The sequence below is a fragment of the Zeugodacus cucurbitae genome, chromosome 6 (genome assembly GCF_028554725.1).
Source record: "Zeugodacus cucurbitae isolate PBARC_wt_2022May chromosome 6, idZeuCucr1.2, whole genome shotgun sequence".
NCBI classification, from domain to species: Eukaryota; Metazoa; Arthropoda; class Insecta; order Diptera; family Tephritidae; genus Zeugodacus; species Zeugodacus cucurbitae.
Genome location: NC_071671.1, coordinates 14,232,719 through 14,251,126, shown reverse-complemented (window position 1 = coordinate 14,251,126; position 18,408 = coordinate 14,232,719). Strand labels below are relative to the sequence as shown.

Below are 18,408 nucleotides of genomic sequence, written 5' to 3'. Positions count from 1 at the left end.
ATAACCACGCCCACCTCACATACAAAAGTTAGGTTGAAAATTACTAAAAGTGGGTTAACTCAATAACGAAAAACGTCGGAAACACTATTTCACATAAAAAATGACAGATGAAAGCTGCACTCAGTTTTTTAACAAAATGGAAAAGGGGCGTGGCGTCGCCCACTTATGGGTCAAAAATCATATCTCAGGAACCACTCGACCAATTTCAATGAAACTTGGTTTGTAATAGTTTCCTTACATCCCCATGATATGTTGTGAAAATAGGCCAAATCACTTCACAACCACGCCTACTTCCTATATACCAGAACTTTGAAGACGATCTGAATCGTTTACTTTACAATATATAAAGTAAGCACTAGTGAAGATATCGGTGCAGAACTATGCACAAATACTATGTTAATAGTGTGGCACCCCCAAAAATCGCCGAAATCGGACCATAGGTTTTTAAGGCCCCATATATCGAACACGAGAACCTCGGTGCTTCTAGTCTAATATTATGGTTTCCAACTTTCAATGGACTTTATACAATATATATGACGAATATGTGGGTCAAATTGTGTATTACATAATATAAATAAAGTTAAATAAATAAATTGCGAGAGTATAAAAAGTTCGGTTACACTCTAACTTAGCCCTTCCTTACTTGCTTTTATTTTATCTTGAAACGTAAAAGAGAAGAGATGCATTTAATCTCTTAAGGCAATCCGAAAATACTTTTTTCGATATTTTTTCTCATAAAACTTTTCTTTTTTAATTTATGTACAAATCTACTCCGAAAGTATTTTAGCGTTCAGAACAATTCTACATGAATTGGCTTAATTTTTGCTCCGCATTTGATGATTAAGATTTCATACTTATTTTTTAATTTAGTTCTATGTCATAGTTTCAACAAAATTTTAAAAATTTGCTTAACTCCGAAAATTAGTTATTTGAAAGAAAAAAATTAGTTTTCCCATTATTTTATATTCTATATCTGATATTAGTCCGAAAGTCGATTTAAAAAAAAACAGCGAAAAGTATTTTATTTTAAAAGTTAAAAGAGTCAAAAAGTAACTCCGAAATTAATTAATTTTAAAAATTTTGTCCATTCGAATGGTTGGGAAAATTCGGAAAATTTATTTTTGTCCAAAAGTCTACAGCTTTGAAATTAAAGTCTCAATGGTTTTTAAAATAACTCCGCAAAATGTGCTACTCCGAAAATTTTGGAATCATGCGCTATTCTGAAACCAAAATCACTTTCTTTTCGTCTCCTTTTTCTTGCTTTACCATACACGTCAAGCAAAGCAATATAAAATTTTGAAGACTTGTACCTATGAACGCCCACTTTTTCTAGCCAAAATCATTAATTACGAAGCATAATCACTGCTCATTAAACTGCCAAAGCGCGTATCAATTATTGCACGCCTACAACACATATTACACACATCAAAAACATATTCGACCTTCAGCGAATTTATAATTCTATGGAAAATAAAAACAACAACGGCTGCAACACCTCAAAAGCTATTAATCGCACCCAAGCAAAGCATTAAAGTTGCGAAAATGAAAACGAAAAAGCACTTAGAAGAGCAAGAACAAAAAGCAATATGAAAGAATAAAGTTTTCATGGAGTAGCTCGAGGCACCAGCACAGTTCGAGGCTGCGAGTGAGATTAATGAGGAAGCCTCACGATTGGATCGGCTGGATTATGATATACACTTTAAGCAAAAATTAAAAAAAAAAGTTGCTGGACATGTACACAGGAGGGCTGCCACTTGCGTTTAAATGCTAAAAACGCTTTAAAGTGACTAGCAAACTGGCAACGACAACCATATTAGTGCGGCTGCAGACTCCTACTTTGCGGCAAAGTTCATAAAAGCACCAGATACACGCACGCACTCACAAATTTACTCAGTTGACTATGCGAAAAAGAGCGAGAGGAAAATAATAACACACATAACAAAAATTATAAAACATTGATGAGTTCCATTATTTAATCTGTTTTGCCGCAATTTTATTGTTGGTCACCGCGCAGCATGAACGCTGTCCATCTCGACGCTCATACGCCTGGCAGTATGCTTACACACATACTCTCTCATATATGCCACTTGCTCACCGTTGGCTTGTCGCTTTGCCGACCTCATGGTAGGCGTGTTAAATTGTTTAATGTTGATAATAATATTTAATATACTTACTAGTCGGCTTGCACCCGCTCAGCCCGCCACACATACATACGCACTCAAGCTAAGAAAGCAGCGACGTTTGCGGTATTTTGACGCCAAAGGCGATGACTAGGCTCTTCCAAAGTATATAATATGGCGTTGGGCAATGATGATGTGCATAATATTTATATAATTTATTATAGTTGTTTTTATTCAGTCATATACATAACTACAAATATGCTATATATACCTGATACAAACTATATATAAAATATATGTAGATATTTCCATAAAGATTGTTTAGAGTGCTGCTTCATTTAAGTCTCTTAAAGTTTATTGTCTAAGTTTGCCTAATAGCTTTTATTGACTGCCTACTGTGGGTGGCGCCTGCGATATTTGCAAAAGACGCGTTTTTTATGCGAAACGAATTTTTGCCTGTCATTACTTTTGTATTTGGTAATATATTGTTCATTATTATTTAATGCTACTGCCTTCTTAATATTGAAGAAAAAATGGCGGCACTGTTGAAAGCGCACAGTTTTGACAAATCATTTTATTGATTGATTTTTCTCCATAACGAAATATGAACAGATACATAGATGTTCCGACCGAAAAGTGTTAAGAATTTTTCGCATTTGAAAAAGATTTAAAATACAGTTGAACTTTCCTAACTCTAATTACCATAATCCACAAAAACACTTCGAGTTATAGAAATTTTCGTTAAAACATACAAGAATTGAGTTATTTTTGGTGGTTTTTATTATTTTTATAAAATGTTGTATGCAGATTAAGGCTGGACATTATTTCTTAAATTTATATTATAATTAATTTTCGATTACCAGCATATGATCTTTTAAAATAAAATTTTTGCAATTTCTTACCCCAAAGTGTTTACAAATTCATAATTTATTTTACTCCGAGTTGGTAAGCAAGATGAGGAGTAATTTTGTTCGAATTAGCATATTTCCTATTAGAAATTCCATAAAGTTATAGTCATGTCGCCTTAAATAGCAAGAAGACAAAAAACAATAAAAAACCGAAAACAAAATCTTCATGCACGCGACCATGATGAGATGAAGTCAAAATATATGTATATGGACAAACAAGTTTTTGGAAACACGTTAAAATGCAAATGAGTTGCAAAGTCATAGAAACAAATTGACGCGATGATGCCAAACGACAGAGGCGATGTAAGACAGTAGTTAGTAAGATGTTGCGAAAATTCACTGAGGTAACACACACATACATTTTCTTCAGCTTATGAGTAATAGAAAAAGTTAAAATGATGGAAATGTGGTAGAAATGAAGGTCTTATAATGCCTAATTTTAGTTTCTTCATATCAGGCTCCTCAAAAAATGAGGACTTGCGAGGCTAAAATAAATTTCTGTGGTTCAAAATAAGAAGTAGGTGTGAAAAGAAAAATCAGGAGTATGAACTTATCTGATGTCTCAAAGGTGTCTTTATATATTTTCTTATAATACCAATAAAATCTTTAAGTCGATATTTAAATTAAATTTTTTAGATTTTTTTACTTATTTAATATCGTTTTCATATGTTATTAAAATTCTTCGTTCAAAACATCCAATCCACCTATTTATTATTATTTTAATGATGTGTATCTTATCATTTATTATATACAAATATAAAGTGTATGTAAACAAATAATTATTTGAACGTTAATTGCTTGCTAATTCTAATAAACGAATTATAAAGAAGAGAAATGAATCTTTGATTCCTCTCTAACTAACCTTCATTAAACTCATTCATAATCTATTGTAGTTGAGAGAAAAAAGTAAAGAGGAATAAGAAATATTTGCCAGTAAAGGTCGGAGCAATAAATCATAGAAAAAAACATAATTAAGTTGGGGGATGGGGTCATATATAGAAGTTCACGCAAGTGAGGAAAGTTTCTGATTGCCATTCACTTGGGAGTGGCCAGGAACGATTCTTTTGCATATGACTCCAGCAGCTCACGACTTCCGGTTTTAGACCAAGTATCCCCTGGATAGCTAACAGACATCCGTTTGGAGGCGAGCTAAAGTGAGAAGGTGAAGCCCGCTTCTGCGGTTGTGCGTAGGGCTTGGGACCCACCACATAAAAAAATCTCCCCAATGAAAACAAACACCGAGCCTCGGATGAGAAACTGGCTTTAGACCTGAAAAATCTACAATGGACCAGATATTCACGATGCGCCAAATCTTGGAAAAGACCCGAGAGAGAAGAATCGATACTCACCACCTTTTTATCGATTTTAAAGCTGCCTTCGATAGCACGAAAAGGAGCTGCCTTTATGCCGCGATGTCTGAATTTGGAATCCCTGCAAAACTAATACGGCTATGTAAGCTGACGTTGAGCAATACCAAAAGCTCCGTCAGGATCGGGAAGGACCTCTCCGAGCCGTTCGATACCAAACGAGGCTTCAGACAGGGTGACTCACTATCGTGCGACTTCTTCAATCTATTGCTGGAAAAAATAATACGAGCTGCAGAGCTAAATAGAGAGGGTACAATCTTCTACAAGAGTGTACAGCTCCTGGTGTATTCCGATGATATTGATATCATCGGATGATATTGATATCATCGGAAGCAACAACCGCGCCGTTTGTTCTGCGTTTTCCAGACTAGATAAAGAAGCGAAGCGTATGGGTCTGGTGGTGAATGAGGACAAGACGAAATATCTCCTGTCATCAAACAAACAGTCAGCGCACTCGCGTCTTGGTTGACCACGTCACTGTTGACAGTCATAACTTTGAAGTTGTAGATAATTTCGTTTATTTGGGAACCAGCATTAACAACACCAACAATGTCAGCCTTGAAATCCAACGCAGAATCACTCTTGCCAACAGGTGCTAATTTGGACTGAGTAGGCAATTGAAAAGTAAAGTCCTCTCTCGACGAACCAAAATCAAACTCTATAAGTCGCTCATTATTCCCGTCCTGATGTATGGCGCTGAAGCGTGGACGATGACAACATCCGATGAGACGACTCTTGGGGTTTTCGAGAGAAAGGTTTTGCGCAAGATTTATGGTCCTCTAAACATTGGCAACGACGAATACTGCAGACGATGGAACGATGAGCTGTACGATTTATACGACGACATTGACATAGTTCAGCGAATAAAAAGACAGCGGCTACGCTGGCTAGGACATGTTGTTCGAATGGATGAAAGTGCTCCAGCTCTGAAAGTATTCGATGCAGTACCCGCTGGAGGAAGCTGAGGAAGAGGGAGACCTCCACTCCGATGGAAGGACCAAGTGCAAAGTGACCTGGCTTCACTTGGTGTTTCCAGTTGGCGCCAAAAAGCAAAAAGGAGGAATGAGTGGCGCGCTCTGGTGGATTCGGCTATAATCGCTTAAAGCGGTTCCTACGCCAAATATATATATATAAGTTTTTAATGAAAGTCGTGAGATATTGAATTAATGGAGATTAAATTGATATTGAAAATGTTGAATAAAAAATAATATTTTTTTTGTTTGTTTATGGAATTTATAATTTTTAGAAAATAATGAAATATGACGATGAATAATATTTTATAATTATAAATTTATCTCTAACTCTAAAATTAATAAAATTATCTAAACTACACTCCAACTGAAATTAAGTTCCCTTTAATTAGGTTCCCTAAATTATCTCTCTCTCTCTTTTGCTAAATTTATTTCCCATAATCTGTAGTTTTTGCAAATATCGGAAACAAAGTATCGATAAAAAATAATGTATAAGCTGAATAAGAATTGTAGACAATAAGTATGTGACTGAAATATATGGAAAATTCAACTACTTCAAAGTGTCAAACTCTCCCATAAACTAATAGTTTGAGCAACAACCCGTTACATTTTCTTCTTATAACAATGTTCTATTCGCTACTTCTCTGCTCGCTGACTTAAGCCCTGGTTTCTTTTAAAACAATTGCTCTATAAATTAACAAAAAAGTTTCATAAGTCGAATTCAGTTACGAGTATTTAGTAAGTGTATACTTAAATTATATTCTATATAAATTCTTTTAAATTTTACCAGCCTATTTAATATTTAGCAGTTAGATGACTTTCAACGTATCATCTTGACTTAAGCCTATCTACATGCAAACATAAAAAAAGATATTCAATTAATACCTTTTCACCTTCAATATATTTTTTCGGCTGCCTTAAATATGTTTTTGTTTTCTACAGATTTTCATTTTAATTAACTATGTGTTGATTACCTACAAGATCACACTCACACATACATAGATATATGCATTTCGGCTCTTACTCTAGTTTATGGCTACGATTGCCTTGATTATACTCAACATTTTCAATCAAGTGAACAAATCAAGTTTTCGTTGAAATTCGTTGAATTTGAGTTTAATTAAATTCTCAAGTGTTTTTCTATTATTTTGTTTCAATTTCAGATAACGTGCGAAGTGCTGTTACTCATTTGATTGCAGACGAACACAATACTTTTTGCTGGGAGGAAATAGGTAAGCAAAGATAAAACTTATTTTATGGACACAAATGAATGAAAAGTACAGTGAAAGAACGATTAATTGAAGTATTTAAAAATAAGCACTATTCAAATACCGAAATTAGGTTAAAGTATTAAATTGCACTGGTAGGTAATGTGCTATTGAAAATAATAATCACGGTTTTTGGTTTAAACCCTAATATGTATTATTGAGTGCAGAATTTAAGAACAGGAAATGTAATTTAAATTTAATAAATGTATTTTTTTTATTAAAAAATGTGTAAAGCATCTGGAAAGTATTTGCCTTGAAAACGAACAACTACGTCAATTGCATTATTTTCTGTTCGATTCTTTTATGAATCAGTTTTTTAAGTACATGTTCGAAAACTACTTTATTATTTTACAAGAACTGGGACTGAACTCACGACTAAATGTATAGTAGTTACGCACTTGGATAGAAATGCCTTCCTGACTTAGCCCCACTATAACTCTAAATCCCTTGGTTAATGAACTGAGCTCGGAACCAACATCCATCTTTTACCGCTGTAATGTGTGCTCAACTGATGAGCGCAATGGCCACAAATTAAATATTGGCTACACAGATTGCCAATTAAGCCACCGAATAAATAAAATGCTTCAGTAGCGACTGCCGGCAATAAAACAACAAAAAATATAACATGGATGTATGCGCAATGACAATTCGGCTATAAAATACGCAATTCTTGCTACCGTGCAATAAATATAATACATAAGAATACGTACAACATGTCGGCAGAGACACCTATCTCGATATGTAAAGGTTTAAGTTATACGCCTGCTATCCATGGTGCACACCCATTGTATGTCTGGCAAAAATTGCCAATCTAGCTTTGGTGGCTTTTACAATCCGTCTTAAACCTTACTTGCCACACCCGACGCAAGCTGCCACAGAAACGATATTCCTTTATAATTCTTTGCCTATCAGTTTATAATTTTATTATAACAACAACAATTACAAATAGTTTGTGAGGCATAAAAGCTAGATTTGCTGCCAGTCAGCTTAGCATTCCAACTCGTATCAATTTATTTATTTGCTTCTGCTGCTGCTTATGTCACGGTCATAAATCATTGTACGTCGATTATTTGTGATGTGTGCAAATGAAAATAACATGTAAAATAGCATAATATACTGATACTGGTGTGCTTTTGGAGCTCTATACATTTTCTTTAATTGGAACATCAACAGAATGTAGTCGATTCATGTGTGTGCTTTGACATCTGGTTCGACTGCTATTCCTCTAGGAATTTTCAAGGTCTCTTTATTTTCATTCATATTTACAGCCCTATTCTGTGCACTTGACAAAATAACAAAAGCATTGAAATTTTTTTCAAATTTTTATCAAGTAAAAAATTTTTTGGTATTCTGTGACAATTTTGATAAAATAAAAAGCTTGAGTACGCATAGCTTTTCCCCGCACGTGTGGGAAAGAAAATAATGTAAACAGAAACAGCTGATTTCTGTCCAATTATATTGAAATGAATTGAAAAATTTATTTGAATTATTCTATAAAGTACGTTTTCACATACATTTCAATTTTTGTTGCAAAATAGTTAGTAATTTAACTTCAATTTCAGAATAAATTTGCTCTTGGTCTAGACGTGAAGTTTCTGAGAGTGCGCAAATATTCCATGCTCCGAATCTGGCCCTATTTTTCATGCATAAAGTCGTTATTTGTATGAGTGTTTGTTTTAACCGAGCCTTCTTCATTGTAGCTTCATTAACAAGTTTGGTTTACGATTGACCGGTTATCAGCCTATCTATCCGATTCTAATGTCGAGATATCGACTGAAGCGTCCCGGACCTGATGCAAAGTTTTTGATTTGGTTTTACAACCCCATTCCCAGATCCCCCTAATCTTTTGGTCCCCGCAAAGCCATAGAATACTATATAATATAATACATCTACATATGTACATATGTCCTTTATAATATATTTAAAAATATTTGGAAAGCAATTTTGATTTAGTTGGTAGTTATGTTTAGCTTCAGAAAAGTTTTTTGGGGACTACGAAATCTTTGTTCATTATTGGCAGAAAGCTGAAGCTGTAATCGTATGTAATACAGAGAAAACAATGTCCTCAAAGTTACCCTCAATTATCTTAATATTTTATATAAAAAAGGGAAAAATAAACTTCTTAATATAAAAACGGCTCAATACCGCGAGCCATCAACATGTTCATATGTTTCCTCTTTGTATAGAAATAACGACAAAAGTAAAATATCTCCATTGCAACAAATTCACTTTCACACCCATCCACAACAGGATATTTTATTTGTCAAGAGCATTTTACTTCTTGACAACTTATAAAGAAAAAAGCTTTTTATTTTAGACACAGAATACGAAATGCTTGATAAATTTCAAATTTTTACAAATTAGAAATTTGTTGAATTTGTAAAGTGCATAGAATAGGGCTGTTAATGTACATACATATCGCTCATTTGCTGCAACGTCGTCATAATTCAAAAAATCCAAATTTTGAGTTAACATCACTAATATATCGGAAATAATATGTTTGATCAACTGACAAAGTGTTATATCCAAGGTCTTAACATTTTACGCAGCATCGCGATAGAAGCCTTTTGTTCTAACTACATATCCTATTGCGTCTTATTTTTAACAACGTATTATCTCAGTTGTGCGTCGGCTTTTGTGTAGTGAACATCGTTAAGTTCTCAAGAAAAGTGCCATATTTCGTTTTGTGACAATATTAATAAAAGGTAAGATCACTTTTCTATCTCTTTCGTTATCGTGTATATTGCATTATTTTAAGATATGACGTTGTGTATGTAAAAATTTGAGTGAATTCTTGCAGTGTTTTTTAGTGTTCTGACGTTTTTGTAGAAAAATATAATTTTTATTTCAGTAATATTTTGTTTTAAAACACTATTACAAATAATATGTATTAGTGCAGCAATAGTGCATTAAAGAACTATTCGCTGTTATGACATTCTAAATATTTTTTTAATATAAATAATTTGCTATGAATCATTTCCATTTATGTCAGTATTGTTGTCATTTTCAGTAAAAAAATCATGGAATCTAATTCTCGATCTGCCAAAATGGTGGTAATGGATTTTAAAAAACAAGAAGGAAATGATAAAGAATGGCAGATAAAAAGTACATCAACAGTGTCTTCTGCTGAAATGAAATGAGGCTCATTTTCTGAAGATGATGACGATTCAGTACGTGATACTACATACATTCCACCCGATATTGTCAGGAACAGTAACAGTCACTGCGAAGCAAATTCGACATCAGACACTTCTGAGGCTAACATCACCGGTGTCGAAACTCCGATGATCTTAACGAGTCCACTAAAAAAAGGAGTAAAGCGTAAACGAAATGAGAATAACTGGGTAAGGAATGTAAACAAAAAGTTAAGAAATAGTGGAAAAGAATACAAAATGAGGCCTACGTGTCAAAAAGTTCGAAAAGATAGAAAAATGGAACCTCCATGTACAGAGAAGTGTAAGCTGAAATGTTTTGAAAAATTTACAGAAGAGGAACGGATGGTAATTTTTAGATCATACTGGGATTTGGCGATGTACGAAAAATAGCGACTATTTATTCAGTATAGTATGATGGTCATTCAGCCTAAATATCGGTATGTGCGTGAAGGTGGTACGAGAAAGAAAAGGGACAATAATAATGCCTTCTATTTCCATCTCAATGGACAGAAAGTTCGAGTATGCAAATTGTTTTTTATTTATGCTTTTTATAGAGAAGGCACCATTCATTTCGCTATAATTAAATTTTTTTTTAGATATTCATTCATTTGATTACCATATATATTTATAGAACCGACCTTAATTTGCGACTTTGATAAGCGTAAAATTACTTTGCATTGAATAACTAGTAGCAGTTCTCAGTTGATTATAATTATTTAGAGCATGAAATTCACACTGAAGTGTTTAAATTAATATATAATAGTATGAGTCGAATAAATCAGCGCATTCTTGAATGAAATACGTGTTTTACTCTACATGCCTAAAATATATAGATTCTAATGTTTTCTCATTATTTATATTTAAAAAAAAACAACTTTTTAACCCGTGATGCAATCTTCCTCTTCTGGAAGAGAATATTTTATTTTACTAAATACTGGATTATATGAATTCGATTATTAAGACGGAGCAATTTGCGTCTAAAACCGCTCTCATATGAGAACCTTAATGGCAGATGGACAGTGTTTTCATCTATTTAAAGAATTCATCTCCGAAGTCATAAATGGGGCAGTGAGAGTCCAGAAAATATGGTCTTGAATAAGAGAATATTTTAATTCATACATCTTTACCAGTTATACGTATTTTTCCGGGTCTATCTGATATGTTCGACATGACTTTATTTGTATTTGTTATTATTCTTCTTCAAACCAATCAAACTACTACTAAATGACATTCTTCTGAGTTTTCTAGTTATATTCTCTGCTCTACTTTTGTGTCAATCGATTTTTCATTTCAGTATGTAAGATAACTGTTTCATAGGGATAGCCAAAGGAGTAGGTGCAGTCTTTGCATTATTAATATGTTTTCCAGAATTTTTAGGGTGTGAATTTAATAGCTATGTTGCATGTTTGCTCAAATATTCCTATTATTATTATTAACTTGATTCGCTCTGATTGGCTTATAATGTTTTTATGTCCATTTACCTCCGTAGTCACGTAACTATTACGAAGAAACTACTTCATACTTAACATAAATATTTAAATATATTTTCCAAAATATTTAGGACTATCACGCGCACATTTGCTTTTTTCTTCTTGTGTGCATTGTGTCAGTGTATTTCATTTGTTTTCGGCCAATCCTTTAAGCTTTATATTATTTTTTGCGTGAGGATTTCCACTTATTGAATTACTACATAAAAGTCGATTAACCTAGAATTCGATAGCAGGATTAATAATTAAAGTATCTAAATTATTTTAAAAATATTTTGCTACAGAGGTTGAAATTAAGATAAAAAATAAATATATTAAAAATCTTTTGCTAAAATAATGGTTGATATATGATATTTTATCAATATATAGTTGTGAACTTTTTTATTTTGAAATTATCTACTAATAAGTATACTTAAATTGATAACTTAAAATGTCCTTTATATAAATCGGATCAGTTCTTAATTTGGTCACAAATTTAAACCTCACATATTACTGAAAAATATTATTTTTATATTGTCGGTCTTCAAACCTTTAAAATCATTTCACTCAAAAACACAACCTTGAACTCTACATAACATTGAACTAGTAAAAGAGAAAAAATGTGTAGTAAACTCAAAACTGTCATACAATTTATTTGCATAAAAAAACCGCAATCCTTGCCACAATGTCCCTTAATCCCGCCGGCAACTGGATACAAAAGCTATTACCGGGTGAAATTTGCTAATATACATGCATATAACGACGCTAGAACGACTATTTTTCATATGTTCTAACAAAATGTGCCATTGTAGGCGACAAAGGGAAGTAGTCGTGAAGCCTTTTTGCGGAGAGATCATTTTACGCGTTCGAACGAATTTATTTATTTTGCTTTGGGGTTTGCCACGCGCATGTTGTGTGTTAAGGCCAAACGTTACTAGCCGCAGTAGCTAAATCGCAAGTTCTTTCACTCCCTTCCTCCCTTTCAAGGCTGTCAGCCTCGATGGTCCCCAACTACTGCTTTTGTGCGTGTGTATGTTGGCGGGTGCTGGTAGGTAGTCGCTTAGGGACACTTGCAGCACATACACATTTAAATGCTCTTATTCGACAACAATTTCGTCAACTGGTTGCTGGGGGCCAACGGCCATAGCTAACAAAACACGTTGTTTTTGTTGTCACTTACGTTGTTGCTGTTGCTGCTACTTTTGCATAGATATATATCACTGCCTCTGACAGCCATGCGAATGGATAAACGTTGTAGGTGTATTTATTTGCATAGTCACACAGTATGTAAAAAAAAAACCAGTAAGGAAGGGCTAAGTTCGGGTGAAACCGAACATTTTAAACTCCCGCAATTTATTTATTTAACTTAATTAATATTATATAATACACAATTTGACCCACATATTCGTCATATATATTGTATAAAGTGGATTAAAAGTTGGAAACCATAATATTAGGTTAGAAGCACCGAGGTCCTCATGTTCGATATATGGGGCCTTGAAAACCTATGGTCCGATTTCGGCGATTTTTAGAAATGGGCTGCCACACTATAAATACAGTATTTGTACAAAGTTTTGCACCGATATCTTCACTAGTGCTTACTTTATATATTGTAAAGTAAACGATTCAGATCATCTTCTAAGTTCTGGTATATAGGAAGTAGGCGTGGTTGTGAAGCGAATTGGCCAATTTTCACAACATATTATTGGGAGGTAAGGAAACTATTACAAACCTAGTTTCATTCAAATCGGTCGAGTAGTTCCTGAGATATGGTTTTTGACCCATAAGTGGGCGATGCCACGCCCATTTTCCATTTTGTAAAAAGATCTGAGTGCATCTTCTATCTGCCAATTTTTGTGTGAAATTTAGTGTTTCTGACGTTTTTCGTTAGTGAGTTAACCCACTTTTAGTAATTTTCAACCTAACCTTTGTATGGGAGGTGGGCGTGGTTATTATCCGATTTCTGTATTAAGAAGTGGCTAAAACAAACGACTGCAGAAAGTTTGGTTTATATAGATTCATTGGTTTGCGAGATATATACAAATAACCGATTTGGGGGCGGGACCACGCCTACTTCCCCAAAAAAATTACATCCAAATATGCCCCTTCCTAGTGCGATCCTTTATTCCAAATTTTACTGTTATAACTTTATTTATGGCTTAGTTATGACACTTTATGTGTTTTTGGTTTTTGCCATTTTGTGGGCGTGGCAGTGGACCGATTTTGCCCATTTTCGAAAGCAACCCTCTCACGGTCCCAAGGAACATGTGTTCCAAGTTTCATTAAGATATCTCAATTTTTACTCAAGTTATCGCTTGCACGGGCGGACGGACGGACAGACGGACGGACAGACGGACGGACAGACATCCGGATTTCAACTCCACTCGTCACCCTGATCATTTATATATATATAACTTCATATCTAACTCTTTTATTTCTTGGTGACACAAACAACCGTTATATGAACAAAACTATGATACTCTGTGCAACAGGTTGCGAGAGTATAAAGATTAAAGCTATGGGCAATATTTATATCAACAATGTTATTCGCTATTTCTCCATATGAAATGCCAATCGCACTAACCTACGCAACTGGTGCGAAGAATAAATCGTATATCGGACAGACCAGTGGAAGTTAAAAACACAATAGATAAAAAATTCGGTTTCCGCAGGCCAGCGATTCACAGACCGCGACGAGATTACTAAGCGGTTTGTTGGTTAACGCTAAATGCGAGTAACTGCAAATGTTCCAAAATTGTCCTCATAAAAATGACCAGACTTTGTAAGGATTTTCTGGAATAGAGTTAACTAGGTTTTCTTGGCTTAAAGTAAAGATTTTCTTATCGGAGTAAACTGAAATATTTTTTTATGGATTTACATGTAGAGAATCTTATCAAATATTCCGTTAATCGATATTCTTAATACCTATGAAGAACTACTTTTGCTAGGATAGCAGATATTCTAAATAGATTAATAAATAGCCTAGTATATTATCTATATGCTGGAATACTCGTACAACTTAAAATTATATTCTTTAGAATTTCAATATAGATATTGCCACAGAATAAGTAAGTACTGAATGAAGAACTTCGAGAACGAATCTGATATGATAAAATAATAAACTTTAATAAAAAATGGAAAGTATTCCACTACTATGTGTATCTGTTGGCCTGATCTCTGAGTTTATTATTGTCTATATGAGTGATTAACGATTTCCATTTAATTAAAGGCTTCATCACAAAAAAATGTGTTCACTAACTGCATATATTGATTTTTTTCCTACGACTATACAATCTTACAGTGTGTGTTGTACAATTCAATGCCTTTCACATCCTTGATTCTCCGGTCAAGGTCAAGAGTCTAGAAGTTTCGTTTGTAATTTTGCTTTAAAAAACAAAGCGCAAACATAAATAGGTTTTGCGGGGTTGTTGTTATAAACAGAACTATTTACATAGCAATTTAAGGATATATATTTATGAAAGCTTTCTCGAACACTGAGGAAACACAAGCGCCATTCAGGTGAAAGTCAATGGCTCATTTGCATACAGAGGTAGTGGGGTGGAGGGTGGTTCGTGTGTGGAATTGGGAGCTTTAAGCTCGTCGGTCATACAAAAATAACAATATACATACAAACCCACTAGTCCATATCTCTCTCTGCTGCCATGCAAACGCTTTGGAATTTCACTAAATGGCTGAATGCGCAATTCTTTCGTTGAGGTTTTCGACCTACCTTGCCGCATATTCACGTGCCAAGCAGACACCACTGAAGCGATAAAGGCACTAGACGTTTTGTATGTATTTAGGTATGCGAAAACCGTTAAAGGATATTTGAACAGGCGCATTCACTTTTGTTGGCCAGTCATGGCAAAGCAGCCACAGCTGTGAAATGTCTGAACTAACAATCGAACTGGCCGCTAGCCGTGGGTTTATATAAGAATAATACACGGCCAATCATTAAATATGCGCTCAAAAGTGTTTAAAAGGGAGTGTGTGGCTGTAGAACTATTTACATCCACATAAAGAAATATATTCATATTAATAAATTTCTAAAATAGTTGAAATTTATTTAATTCGTACTAGTTACAAAGCAACTAATATTTCACAAGTTAATGGTGAACTATTCGTCGGAATTAAAATAATAAAATTACTACTTTACTTTACTAATACTCTATATATTACTTTATATTCCGACTACTGGGTCATTCAACCGCTGATACCAGCTTATAATTTTAATGTGCCAAGCACCCAATTAAGTGTGTAAGTGCTGAGTATAATAAAATTTGAACAAAAAGCATAGTTTCAAACTAAAATTATTATGAAATTCTGCAATAATTTGCAAATTCCAACAATAAATTGCAGCCAATTTACCCTACACCTTCAGGCTACACGGCGTATACGTAACCTACTAAACCAACACGTCCCTCTGGTATACTATGATTTCCTCCCACACACAGTGTGCTCGTGTTCTTTATTGATGTTGTTCTAAAACGTAGTAATCCACCTGAACTCCCAGCTTGTGCTATCATGTAACACATTATATAATTATAATAAACTTTTTGTTTTAATTTAAATTGTTTCACATCTCCGTCGTGAGCTTATTAATGTGTGGATGACATGAGTTAAGAACATGTGACGTGCAAATAGGAAATGGAAGTAGTAGAAGAACGTGAGCGACAATCTGTTGATTGTCACGTGTCTGTGCTCTCGTTTAAGTGTGAAAAAACTTTTCAGTGATGACATATTTTCTCATGAGTAAAGTAATGTGGCTTAAGGAAAAATTAAGTTGAGAGTTTTGTATATGCGGTTCACAGGTGATGTGAAAGAACTTTTTGACGTGAATTTAATATGACAATAATTTTTATACTCTCGGAACAAAAGTTGCTACGAGAGTATTATAGTTTTGTTCACATAACGGTTGTTTGTAACACCTAAAACTAAAAGAGTTAGATATAGAGTCATATATACCAAAGTGATCAGGGTGCGAGTAAATTTGAAATCCGGATGTCTGTCCGTCCGTCCGTCTGTCCGTCTGTGCAAGCTGTAACTTGAGTAAAAATTAAGATATCTTGACGAAACTTGGCACAAATATTCCTTGGCACCATAAGAAGATCAAGTTCGAAAATGGGCGAAATCGGACCATTGCCACGCCCACAAAATGGCGAAAACCAAAAACACATAAAGTGTCATAACTAAGCCATAAATGAAGTTATAAAAGTAAAATTTGGAATAAATGATTGCACTAGGAGGGGGCATATTTGGAAGTATATTTTTTTGGGGAAGTGGGCGTGGCCCCACCCACAAATCGGTTATTTGTATTTAACTCGCAAACCCATAAAGCTATATAAACCAAACTTTCTGCAGTCGGTTCTCTTACGTACCTCACCACACACCATGAAAATAGTTGAAATCGGATAATAACCACGCCCACCTCTCATACAAAGGTTAGGTTGAAAATTACTAAAAGTGGGTTAACTCACTAACGAAAAACGCCAGAAACACTAAATTTTGCAGAAGAAATAGCAGAAGGGAGTTGTACTCAGATTTTTTTACAAAATGGAAAATGGGCGTGGCATCGCCCACTTATGGGTCAAAAACCATATCTCAGGAACTACTCGACCGATTCGAATGAAATTCGGTATATAATATTTTCTTGACACCCTGATAACACGGACAAAAAATGGGCGAAATCGCTTCACAACCACTACTACTTTCCTTATAACTCAATTTTGAAATCCATCTTATTCCTTCACTTTAAAATGTAAGCATAAGGAACCAATGAAGATAGCGGAATAAAACTTTACACAAATAGTGCATATCATCTCTGGCTTCACTTGTGAAAAAATTGTCGAAAACGGACTATAACTTTTCAAGACTCCAGATATTGAACATGTTGAACTCAGCGCCTGAGGGTAAATTTTAACCGAAAATTTGGGTAAATCTCTCAGATAATTTAATGTAATTCTTAGGAAATATAGTGTTCTGTTAAAAAAATATTAAAATTGGGTCATAACATCGTAACACCTAATTGTTGGTTTTTGAAAAATACGGTGGGCTTTATTCCGCATATATGTATTGGTTAATATTAGAATTACCTCAGCCCTCAGCCCTCAGCCTTTTTAATGCGATGAAATTTCGCTTAACCATGTAATCGCTAACAATACGAGAAATAACGTATAAAATAAAAATAATTTTGCTGAGTTACATAGCATAGCATAGCATATAGTACAATAACTATGTATGTGTACATATAAAAAAGAAAGAAGTGAATTAGTAAAAAATCATTTTTATACTATTGAATTATATCATATCAACAAGGGTCTTACTAGTTACTTTTACTTTACACTTCGAAATTTTATTAGAACATCTTTCGGAATACTAAAAGAATAGTGTAGTAATTTGAAATTTTACATATGTTATATTTTTAGAGTTAAAATACCACATTGAATTGTTTCCAAAATCACTTATCGCTTTTTTGACAAACCCTGGTATAAACTACCATGCTATATTTCGGAGTGCATTTGAATTCTGAGAAACTATTTTCTGAACGAAAGAGTTTTATGATAGACGGCTTAATAATTTTTTGTTTTAAATAACTTTGGTGAAAATTAGAAACTAGAACTACTTACTTTAGGAGCAGTACAAACTTTTTGAAAACATGTAAGTTTCTGTGTTTATGTTGTACTCATATTTTTATCTGCAGAGTGGTATGTGAATTTCATTAACAATGTTTCGTATTGGTGAAACGGAACTAGTAACAGACTAAATACTGTATTTCTGGCATTTTCAAAGCGTAGCATTCGTTAGAAGCCTAGCGTTTGTAAAAAAATTCCCAAGTAACTAGTTACGTATGGACCACTATACACTGTTTTAAAACTTTTATTTCTGTGTTAGAATTAGCAAAGACCATACACTAGCACATTTGCTTCAATGTATCGGCGGGTATATCTTCCCTTCTATGCACATATACTTCCTGTAAGCTTATAAGCGGAACATTTCTACGTTTGTGCGTTTAATCGCTGTTTCGCATTGTTTAACGCTTACAGCTATATGCTGAAATAACGTTTACATTACGACCACTACTAGTGCTACATAGTGCTTGCAACATGGTGTATGTGGCACGCTTTAAATATTTGTGTATAGTTTAGCTTTTATT

At 34.1% G+C, this 18,408-nt stretch overlaps 1 protein-coding gene across 1 annotated transcript in view; it reads left to right on the top strand.

Moving 5' to 3' along the window:
* The window catches only part of LOC105220130 (putative polypeptide N-acetylgalactosaminyltransferase 9), a 250,015-nt gene that overhangs the window by 215,347 nt on the left and 16,260 nt on the right, over positions 1-18,408 (top strand). The window contains exon 4 of the transcript XR_008472084.1: positions 6,530-6,598. The gene's annotated coding sequence lies outside the window, so the exon portion shown is untranslated. The remainder of the gene's footprint in view (positions 1-6,529; positions 6,599-18,408) is intronic.